The 11,693-nt window shown below is 38.2% G+C and overlaps 1 protein-coding gene across 4 annotated transcripts in view; it reads left to right on the top strand.

The window, feature by feature from the left end:
- The first annotated feature begins 1,195 nt into the window (after positions 1-1,195).
- The window catches only part of cv-c (crossveinless c), a 94,454-nt gene continuing 83,956 nt past the window's right edge, over positions 1,196-11,693 (top strand). For all 4 annotated transcript variants that reach the window (XM_064693077.1, XM_064693078.1, XM_064693075.1 and 1 more), the window contains exon 1: positions 1,196-2,159. The gene's annotated coding sequence lies outside the window, so the exon portion shown is untranslated. The remainder of the gene's footprint in view (positions 2,160-11,693) is intronic.

Raw genomic sequence — 11,693 nt, 5'->3', positions numbered from 1 at the left:
GTGCTTGGCGAGAAGCTCACGTGAGGCTTTCCATTCAGGGGTGCCATGGCGAATTCGCAGCATCTTCTCAGGGTTTTAAATATCCAGGTCATATTGTGTTAATGCTAAAATTTTCAGACTGTTTTCCACAAAAATAAAAGTTAGGTAATAAAAATTGTGTAGTTCTATTCGGCTATTCGATCAAAATATTAAATGATATTAAACTCTGCTCCAAGCCCGTAAATGACTTTAGTTTCAAATGTTGCTTCGCGAGAGTGAGAAGAAGTCGCTAAGCCCAACTGCACACAAGGCGCTAATCTAATTAAGACAATGAAAGTGTTAAGACGCTTTCCTGGAAATTGACACTTAGACAATGACACGAAAAGCCCTAGTCATAAAACTGGCAGATAGGCGACTCGCTGATAAGAACTAATGATTTAGGACGGCGATAAACGTTCGGAGGCTGCAAGAAGAGATGCAACAGTTGCCTTGCGGCAAACTGTGAGCACAGCCCCATAAAACCCAGGGCGCAAACAATGTGAGCACTGAGAACACAGACTGAGGAGAGCTATTCCATGGTGCTTTATCGCCGCTTGTTAACATTGGAAAGTGTGTAAATTTACACACCAAAACGCCGCAGGTGGAGTTTTTCCCTCTCGGTTTTACTTTCAATGACGAAAAGTTCTTTTAGCCGATTCTTTGAACGTTTCGAAGTGCGCTTGCACTGGTTCCACAGCCAACAAGTTCGCTCATCGAAACGGTTAAGCAGCGGTATGTTCGCTCTGTTAAAGTGTGGGCAACGGCTTACATATGTTAAGCCTGTGTTAAATATATTTGTTTGGAACATTTAAATTTGTCTGAGTCTTGTTTTATTTAAATATTCTATGTGTTTCATTGCACAGTTATTAAGCTACAAAAGATGAGTTCGAAGGCTAGTCCATGCTGTAGTTATATTTATATAGGTATATGAGATTAGGTTGGACACGCCTCATGCCTTAGTTAAAGCTTTATCCGTGTTGGAAGTTTCTAATAAATGCTTCAATCCTAAATATTAATCACGCCCACCGTAAAATTAAAGTTTAATTTTTTTCTACTCTTTAAACGCAATACAACAAGCCCGCTGTTAAGCATTTGTACGAATGGAACATGTTCGATGGCAACGTAAAACGATCGTGGACGCCGTTGCCGATTGGTTGCAACCGTTAGTCGGCAACCGCTTGCCAAGCTAAGCAGACGTGCAGACGGGTCGAGAGATAAGTTTTTGTCGCTGTTTCGTACGGGTCTACGATTTATGAATGAGCGGCGCGCAGCGTGAGACAGACATTCATTCAGCCCATACAATCGCAAAGAGGCCGTGGACGAGAACGTGAACGAAATTACAAAACAAACCGAAGAAAATACGATAAACAAGACACACACGAAACGATAGCGCAGCGTAAAAGTTTATTAAGAAAGAAAATGTTTGTTTTGCTGCAGCAACAACAACGAAAACACCATCAGCAACAACAACAACAACAAAATCGCTTTTAGTATAAACAAAAAGAAACGAGCGCGGAAATTGCAGTTGCAAACAAAACAAACGCTTCGATTGTCAAGACGCGGCGAACTCGCGTGTTTTTTTCGGCTTCAATTTCGCACAGCTCCCCGCCTTCCCGCACTTAACCATTTATACACACACTCACACACATAAAAAACCAGGAAAAAATTACAGTAAAATATAAAGCTAAATAGTGCGTAAAAATCTGTTTCTGAGCTATTCGGTTCGTTTCGGTTCCGCTGTGAGCGTGTGCGTGTGTGCTCTCGAGTGAGAAAGAGGGAGAGAGAGAGGGAGAGCGCGCCGCGTTTGTTTTTGTTTTAGATTACAAAATTCTGGCATAAGCTCCAAAAGAAAAGAAAAACATGTTGAAATTATAATCGAAATTGAAATGTCGAAAACGAGCGCAAAACAACAAAGTAAATGTGCGTAATGTGAAAAGTTTTTTGAAATTGAATTGGAATATAATCTAATAAATTGAAGTTGCAGAAATATTAGAAATTAGTGAAGCTAATACGAAATAAAAATAATTATATTTGTGTGTTCAAAGAGAATTGTCTGTGTTTTGCGCTTAAGCACAAACCCTCTTTTTCTATCTGTGTCTCCATCTCTTTTGCATCAAAGCAGCTGCAAGCTCGTCTAAAAGGTACGTGTAAAAGTTGGTCTAAATCGACAGAGCCGACCCCATGGCGCTTATCATCGGCAGCGGGCAAACATTAGCTTATCTGTGTGCAGCTACAACAGCAAGCAGAACAACAACAGCAACATCTCCAGATGCTAAAGTTAATGCGAGAGACGTTTCCTAGAACAGAGCGTGTTAGAAAACATTTAGTTGTTGTTGCTATGTTTGCAGTTACTTTCACTCCAAAAATAAAAATTAACAACTAAACGAAATAAATAAATAAATAACCAGCAAGAGTGATCCAGACGTGTTTGACTGACTAGCAGATACCCTGTAGCCGGTAGCTTGCTGTTACATTCCTTAATCAAACATAAAAAATAAAAATATGACACTCAAATATGTGTCTATTCCAAAAAAAAAAAAAACTGCTTTAAACATAGAAAATTCTATTTTTAACATTAGGAGAAATACAAAATAGCATTCCAAAAGTTATTTCTAACCTTTAGTTGTACTATGTACTGTCATGTGCATTAGTAATGGTTCATTTTCTCCACGATATACTTTAAACTATCCGGACTGAAAATCGGTCTTTATGAATTTTTGGATAAGAGTGTGAGTTATCAATGATTTTCAATCAACTCGACTTGTCTAAATTGAATCAGCATGTAATAGTTATCCAAAATATATATTTGTATATTAGTTTATTCATATTTCTTGCTTTTAAGAGTTTTGTACTTAATTTAAAGTCGTTTTTGTTCTTAAAGTACAATTCTTATATTGATTCTTAATACTTGATTCAAAAAATACTTATTACAAATTGAAATTAAAATTGCGAAAACAAAGTACAAAGCGATTCATTTGTCTTTCTAATAATTTTCTGTGTATACCAAAATGAAAGATGCTTCTATTTGCTCGTGACACTCATGTGTACAACTTCATTATACCCGTTCTCTTGCTCTTTTGAATGCGTAGAGGGTATAAAAACAAAAAACAGACTCTACTCAAACCGGCATATGCCACACAAGCACAAAACTAATACACACACATATACATACACACACTTATACGTAGCTATCACTATCACTATCGCAATTGGCCTGCGCCTGTGAATGGCCTGGGTCTGCGTCTGGGTTTGGGCTTGGGCTTGCGGTTGTCTCTCCTTTTTAGTCGGCTAGGCCGCTTTATCTTGTCAGCTCGCTGAGTGGTGGCTCGTCTCGGCTGTTCGAGCGACTCCGAAATGATATAGTGATAACCTATATTATATACCATACGCATGTGCTAACAGTTAGTTAGTCGCATGCATTATCTGCCTCTCTCTTCTAGTTTCATCACCGCGATCCAAATCGGATCGTGCACTCGCACTTGAGACAACAAGCCGGAGACTTTATCTCGCTGCGTTTCCGACGATCGTTGGGGACAGTTTCGATTGTCAGCGTTATGGCATCAAAAATCAGAAATCATAAATCATAAGCAGTGTTTCTTGATCTTCCAAATACAGTGTAGGTTCTCAAAAAGAACGCTTCGTTTTTGAAAATTAATTCTAATTTGCAAAAGATTTATACTTCCGAAAAGTCACTTTTTTTCCACAGTAATAATAAAGTCGATCGAAAATTTAATGATCTGGTTAATATGTTATTAAAATTTTCGAACCATATTAAATGGAATGTTGGGATAACGCTCAGTTGTTCTCCCCGTTTTATTTATTGTCTCAACTTTATATTCGAGTTGTGGTTGGTGTTTGGAATTCTCCGATGTTGTGTTGATGAAATAAACACAATACTTCAATGAGCTGCGGTTCTCTGATTTGCATCGATATATTTCCGGTATTATTATGCATGCGTCATCCCCTTTTTTATGCAGCACAAGGGAGTTCAGCTCGATTTCTTTATTCGATTCGTAGCTATAGAATACAATATACTTATGTATTTGGAGTGGTACGCGCATTTTACACCACCGTCATATAAACTGGTTTTTTTTTTACCTTTTTGTTTATTTTCCACATATGCTTATACATATACTTATATGTACCTACATATATACAAGTATATAAACCTATAAAGAAACACTTGTGCGTACGCTCGTTTAATTTAACGGCAAACTCGGGGTAAATAAAACTGAAACAATATGGTTTGTGCTTATATTTCTGTTTGCTCCGTTTCGGTAAAGTGAGACACAGCTGATAGGTGAGCACCCAAAATATAGCCAAGTGTTTTAAGCGGAATCCTTGAAATATTACAAACCAAACCAAACCTCTAGAATTTTAAATTGTCCAGAAATAACACTATAAAATTGCAATGCAACGCCTAGATTTAATCACATTAATTTGTTTATTTATTCTTACCATAACATGCCATGCAGTCTTAGGGAGCAATATTTGAGAAAATGTTTTTATACCATACCGCATCGTATTCCTTTACTATGAATCGTATTCCTGCTTTCTCAGAAGAGATTTATGTTGAAACAACTTCAAATCGGCTTGATTTTATCAGAACTGGACATACTTGAAGACGAGATTAATGAAAACTACAACACAGACGTATGTCTTATGGTTTCGCATATGTTAGGAGAATTATGAAGCTCGTAAATGCAGAGTTTGGTGAAGATATCATAAAAAACAAAAAGCTTCTTCACACAGTGATACTGATCAAGAATATATATGGGAATCGACATGTTTCCTTCTAAGCATTACACATTTAATGACAAATTTATTGTACCCTATACAAGGGTATAAAAAGTGAGTTTAATTTAAATGCTTAACACAACTGTTTTAAAAACTTTTCTCTTTCTGATCTTGGTATATGGAGTTTTCGAAAACCATCTGGTTTCTTATATAGAAATCATAATTTGAAAAATTTGATTTGTCATTCAAAAAACAGCCCGAAAACATTATTAAACGTTTAGTCATTAATTAATTCTACGAACGGTATAGTTTAAGAAACTGCTGCAAGTGTTCTTTATTTCGTATTCCCTCGCTGTGTCTGGTGTATAACTCCCTCATCTTTATGGCCATATATCACGGGCAGGTTCATCAATTTCATCTGTGATAAATGTCGTACAAGAATTTACATAAATACCCTATACAGCTGCCAGAACAAGTTGAGTTGACAAAATGATTTGTATGCCGATGTTGTTGTCGTTGTCTGCGTTGTCATCGTTGTTGTTGCTATCGTCATCAACGGGAGGCGACACTGAGCGCCACCCTGAACTTACAACCTAAACAAGCAGCACAGCTACATATACATATACATAGATACAGATACATATATACACAGTTGTAGATGGATGCAACAATATTCTAACCAAAAACAGCAACTAATTCCAAACAATGTAAAGTATTATTTATTTTTAACTGAGGTCATCAGCGACGTCGTCGTCGACTATTACAACGATGCCTCCAGTCGCTGCTCTCCTCGAAACACTGCTCTGGGATTCGTGTTGTTCTTATTTCGAGTTAATGCGCTTGTTGTTGTTGTTGTTTCTGTTGTTGTGGCTGTTTTTCAGCTGTTGAACTCGAACTCTCACCAAATTATGCCACACAACGTTGCCTGCCCTGAGCACAGAGCACAGAGCGCAGAGAGCATCAGGCCCAGACCCAGACCCAATTGTATTGCTATAGCCACAGCTATTGCCAGTGCCCAGTGGCGTTGTGGGGCTCCGGCCGGGGCCAACAAACATTATTTGAAATATTTATGCTTGACTTTTGCGCCTCAATGACTTTTGAATTGCCTTGCCTTTGGCTGCCAGTTTTAACACACATGAACACACACATACACACACACGCAAACACATGTGTTGTATGTACTCTTGTGTTTCTGTATATATTTGTTATGCTCCAGGGCCTAGGCAAACTCACATATGTTGCCTCAAATTGCAAGCAGATGCATTTGTGCAGCGGGATTTTCTCTTTATATCACTCGTCGAGTGTTGAAACTTTGTCAACACATGGTTCGGCTTGTTGAAAATTCAAATGGGATATAAAAATGACTAAAAATTGTAAAATATATTAAACATTATAAATTTTATTTTTATTTTTTTGTACATAATTCTTATCTTCTTTCATAAGCGGAAAAACAACTATGAAAGAAAAGACTTGCTTAATAATATGTTAGCAAGAGCCATAGATATGATTGATCTTTCAATTAAATTTTTGAGTAATATCTTTCCTTTTTAAAATTTATTCGAAATGGATTTTTAAGAAAACTGATTTATTGTTCTACACAGATCTTCTTGTGCATAAAAATTCTTGTTATATGATAGTTTTTCTATTGTTCTTTTATTGTATAACCGAAATTAAAATAACGCGCGAGTTAAAATCAGCTCAGGAATCAGAACGCTATAATTCTATATAACTATATTCAGGGATTGTTTATTTTTGTGTTTTTCGTTCAACAATTGTACATTTCTCAAGCAGTTAACGAGATTTATATATTTGTTAAACTCTTCATCTCCGAGCTGGCCCCAGGTCTCAGCCATAGATCAATAGGTTTCAACTGGGGAGGTAAACAATAAACAACTAATGCAAAAAAAAGTAATTAACATGTGAAAATGATGCAAGCTTTTGAAGCTGACATCGCTGTGTACACATGTATTATATATGTATATGTATATACGGACCTGGGGGCTTCTCGACGGGAGGCTTCCGCTTAAAAAAATGAAACCGATCAACAATCAACTGGACGCACACATTAAACACACATTAGACTGCATTTAATTTGTCAATATTAGCTCGTCTTCAGCACGACCCTCGTTTGATGGCTGGGAGAAATGCCCTGATCGGTTCTCAGGCTGCACTTTTCTTTTCTTTTAGCCATTGGAAAGTGAGGCAAGTTACATGACAGCTATAGCTCTGCACGACACACGACAGATAGACAGCCAGACAGACATACAGACAGACGGACGGACGGACGGGCAGCCACACAGCATGTCTGGCTAAATGCCTGGGTCTCTATGTTGACCTTTTCACAGCTGGAATCATCTTTCACATTACTGTACAGTTCTGCTTATGCTCTAAGACTGGTCTGCTCTGCTCTGCTCTGCTGCTAGTCTTGCCCCTCCGCCGCCCCATTTGCTGCTCCCCATACATTTGACGGCCCATTGCTCGTGCGCTTGTCAATTTCTGTCAGTTGCTTGTCAAAAAATTTGTTTGGCTGTTAAACTGCAGTGAAAATGCTAAACAAAAAAACAAAAATAAAAATAATAAAAACTACAAACACGATTTTCATGTACAAGTAAAGCGCAACCACTACACAAAATGATTGACGAACTGAGTGACTGATGAACGAAGCTGACTAATTCCATGTAGAAAATTGTATTGTAAAAATACCCTGCATAATTAACCTTTTGCCTGGTTATGCATATTTGCCATACCTCGATGTCTACACTCCGTCCCCCCCACTCACCTGTTCGCCTGCCCGCCAGTGCGCTACGTTTGCTTTTGTTTACAGCGTAATTTGTTTATGTGTGTTGTAGGTATAGATAAATATAAGTAAATGTGAAAATGCAAACAATCACAACACCGTGCTACGCAATCAACGTCAAATGCTGACTAATGTCCATCTACCCAAACACACACATACAAGCACACACAGACACTATATAAGGGCCGTTCTGTCGGACACGTAGTGTACAATATTTTAGGCATTCCCTATTTGCCGCGCAGCTATTTGCCAATTTGTCAATAACTGACACGTCTGTAGTGTAGGTAGTTGCCACAGTTCAGATCGTGCGGCATGTTTACAACGGGGGGGTAGGGCGCGCCATGCGTGCCCTATGTAAAGGGCGCGGGCGTCAGAATGGCGCCAATTTTGAATATCTGCTTGGAAATTAGCATTTTTAACGAGCTCCATTATGAAATTAAGCTTATTATTTATAAACAACATATTCAACTGTCATTTTGGGCATGCAAATAAAAAACCACAAATTTGTCGCTGCTTTTTATTAGACTAATTTGTTTTTATATTTATTTTTATTCAAATTTGTGATGGCAATTTTTTGCGCCAGGTGAGCTAATCGCAAGGCGTTCAATTGCCGGCAATTTTCGGTCATAATTAAGTGCAATTAATTTTGCATAAAAGCGGAAATGGAAAATTGCTGTGCGCAGTGCGCGCTGAGAGCATTTCATTGATAATGGACCGATGGCTGGTCGGTCGTAGGGGGCTGGGGAGGGGACAAATATTTCTTAATGATAGACATTCACTTTTTATGGGCGCGCGAGGTGTGTGTCTTAATGGAGTGAAATTTTGTCGTAATTGAGCGCGACGAGCTTTGACTTTGGGTGCGCATTTGATGAATCTAAAGTGAATTTTGCCACACTCTTTTTTGTTGTTATTATTTTCATTTTTTTTGGCAAGCAATCTTTTTGGTGCTTTTGATATGCTTTAGCGAACTGGGCTGTTTTAGCTGCTGTTGCTGCCGTTGCTGCTGCTGCATTTGTTATGCAAATCAAGTGCCGCCATATGTATAAATATACATATATAAATATATATAGAGAGACATACATATATAAACCAAGAAACCAAAACGTCGTCAGAGCCAGTCCCCGGAGCCGGCCAGACCAGACCAGGCCAGAGCAGGCCAGGCTAGGCACAAAATTGAAATAAGCTAAAACTGCGAACTGGTTGTGTAGGCAGCACACGTACAAGGTCTTCAAATATGGCTCTTTTTTCAGCTGTTGCTGGTGCTGCTGCTGTTGTTGTTGTTGTTGTTGTTAGTCTTTTCTAAACATTTTTTCTTCTACAGAGTAGTTTTAACCGTGTGTTGTATTTTAGACGCTATAATAGCATTAATTTACCATACGATTTCAAATTTATGGCCATTGTACGCTGAAGTGCAATTCGCTTTTTCTTCTTTTTTTTGTTGTTTGTTTTTTATTTTCAATTTGTGCAGTTGCTTTTTTCCGCTGCCTCTGCCACTGTGTGGGTGGTTTGTTGACTTGTGCACCACATTTTTGATTTTTAATTAAGTTTATTTGTCGTTAGAGCGTTGGTTTTTGTTGTTTTTAGTTTTTCTAGTTTCCTTCTCAATAATTGATTGATTTTTCTCCAAAAGCTCTTTTTAATTGAATTGAAGTTTTCGTACGCTTGTTTTGCTATTAGAATGTGTGAATCAGCTTGCGTGATAATTCGCGACTTACGAAATATATGTATGCATGCATATATACATTCACCCAAGCATATAGATATAGATAAGATTAAACACGTTCCCATCCACTGCCCTATGTCGTGCCTATCTCTGCCTGATTGGATGATTAATGCACGCCGCTGGCGCCTTCATAAATTTTTATTGCCTGATCTATCTCTATCGATAAGGCATACGAGTATATATATAATGCTTGCCAAGATTTTGCCTTCAAAAATTGTAATTAGCTGATATATATATAATATTTAATTTTTGTTATGTTCTGCTCAGATTGTGCCTACAATTTGATTGACTTATCTGAAAAAATATTATTTTTGCTTAGATTGACAGATATGCCTATGAAATCTATACCAGGAATTTTTATTAGATGATAATGTGCTCTATCGCTCTTAATAAAATATTTAATACAACTTTTTATTTTTAGTTTATTTATTAACTTAATGCATAGTAAATTGCTTAGATTTCTTTTAATATGTGCATTAAATATTAATTTTTTTTGTTTATTCTTTACAGGTACGTGCTATCGATTATTCCTTAGTATAATTCCTACAAAATTGTCTGAGTCGTAAGTAAAGTTCTACAAAATAAGCAGAAATATTTTTTCCTTGGCGCATGCACAACAACACATGTCGTCGCTATTATGTTTTTGTTTTGGTTTCAAGTAAAAATATATATAGTTAAAAAAAATAAATACAAATCAAAGTAAAAAATATAAAAAATTTCCTAAACGTGCATTTTGTGGAAAAGTGCTATCAACAGCACTGGCCGAAAGCGAGTAGCGCCATATGACAGCCAGAATTGACCGACAAAAGCAATTCGACTGTCTGCCAAGTGCAATATGCGAACGAAGGCGAAATTTTACAATTCTTGGCTAGCCAATGCGGATGATCATGTTGATGATGTTGTTCTTGATGACGTAATTGCCAAGCTGCCCCAAATGTATAGCATAGCTTAATTAGCATAGTGTCTGTTGACACTAGAAGCGCCGAGTCAAGGGATTCGCACTCGATATATGCATATGCATTGTGTGCTTTATGTGCTTGGACTTTATCAGCTGCGGTGTGAATTAGTCATCGGTTGAGTCAAAAAAAAAGAAGAAGAGAAACAAAAACAGCTGAAAGAGCCGCACACTTGGCTTTTACTTTGATGTTTTGCACGTTTTATTGTTGGTGCATTTCCTTTTAGCCAGCAGTTCCTGTGGTGGCCAGCTCAAAAATCCATTAGGCATGTTAAGTACATTTTAGCAGGCAGTCAATATACCAACAGTCAACTTCCCAACTGACTCCCTCGCCGACTGACTGCCATTTTGGGGCTGTTGTCTGTGGTCGGCAGCTCAGTTTCTCAGTTCTCAGTTCTTGGCAATATGTGCCGCTGCATGAATGGAAGCAATGAATAAGTTCATCGGCGTCAGCATTTGCCATTTTTGCCGGCTGTGTTTTGTTTAACCAAATAATAAAACATGCGGCCAGTCTTGTGGTTTGCGTCTGCGGACTGCGTGGGGTGTTCAACTGTCAAGTTAGTCATCGCCAGCAACAAATATCATCATCATCATCATCGCCATCATTAGCAGCACGATTGGGTCTTACGAGGAAACGCAGCGCTGCAGAGTTGATTGCACTTTGTCAGCGCTGAATTGATAAGCCCACTGTTTAGTTTCTTCGGCGCACAGCAGCCCAGGCCTAGACAGAGACGCACAGACAGCCAGTCAATGGAGATAAGAGAGCTCACTCAGTTCGTCTGCTAGCAGAAAAACATTTTCAATTTGATTTATTGCATGTAAATTTATGGAAATTTACTGCGGCCCAAGTATGCTGCACCGTAAACAGAACCGAATCGAGCTGAACCGAGCTGGGCTGAGCTGAGGCTGAAGCTGAGCTAAGCTGAACCATGCTCATGGCTTGATAAAGTGTAATACAAGCCAATAGTTTGTTATTTATATACATAAGTACTATCTCTATCTATGTGCGCCTGTGTGTGTGTGTGTGTGTGCGACCAATTGCTGCACATTCCAATTTTATTATATCATGTGCTCGCAACATTATCGCATATGGTGCGACTACATATTATCGCCTGAGTTTCGCCTGCCCCCAGCCCCCAGCCGCCAGCTCCCAGGTCGCAGCCCGTGTGCAATTCTAGTCTATGGACGGTATGTAAAAACAAGTTGTAGAACAAGTTTCCAGACGCCTTTTCGTTGCCGTGCACACACAATGTATCGAGTACTCGTAATATCTACATATACAGAAGACAAGTCATAATTACCCAACATTTATTTGTATTTTTATTTAAAATTTCTGAATTTTTTCGTTTATTTTTGTTATTTTTTTTTTTATTTGTATTTAGTGCGCCTGCGGCGCTAATGAACTCGCTGTCTTGTTAATAATTATTAAACTTTTTGGTTTGTTGCCCGTTCGTTGTTGTTGT

The sequence above is a fragment of the Drosophila montana genome, unplaced genomic scaffold (genome assembly GCF_035044405.1).
Source record: "Drosophila montana isolate Dmon_TW-CO22-7 unplaced genomic scaffold, ASM3504440v1 contig_3733_1, whole genome shotgun sequence".
NCBI lineage: Eukaryota > Metazoa > Arthropoda > Insecta > Diptera > Drosophilidae > Drosophila > Drosophila montana.
Note: the sequence above shows the minus strand (reverse complement) of the source record. Positions and strands in the feature narration are given on the sequence as shown.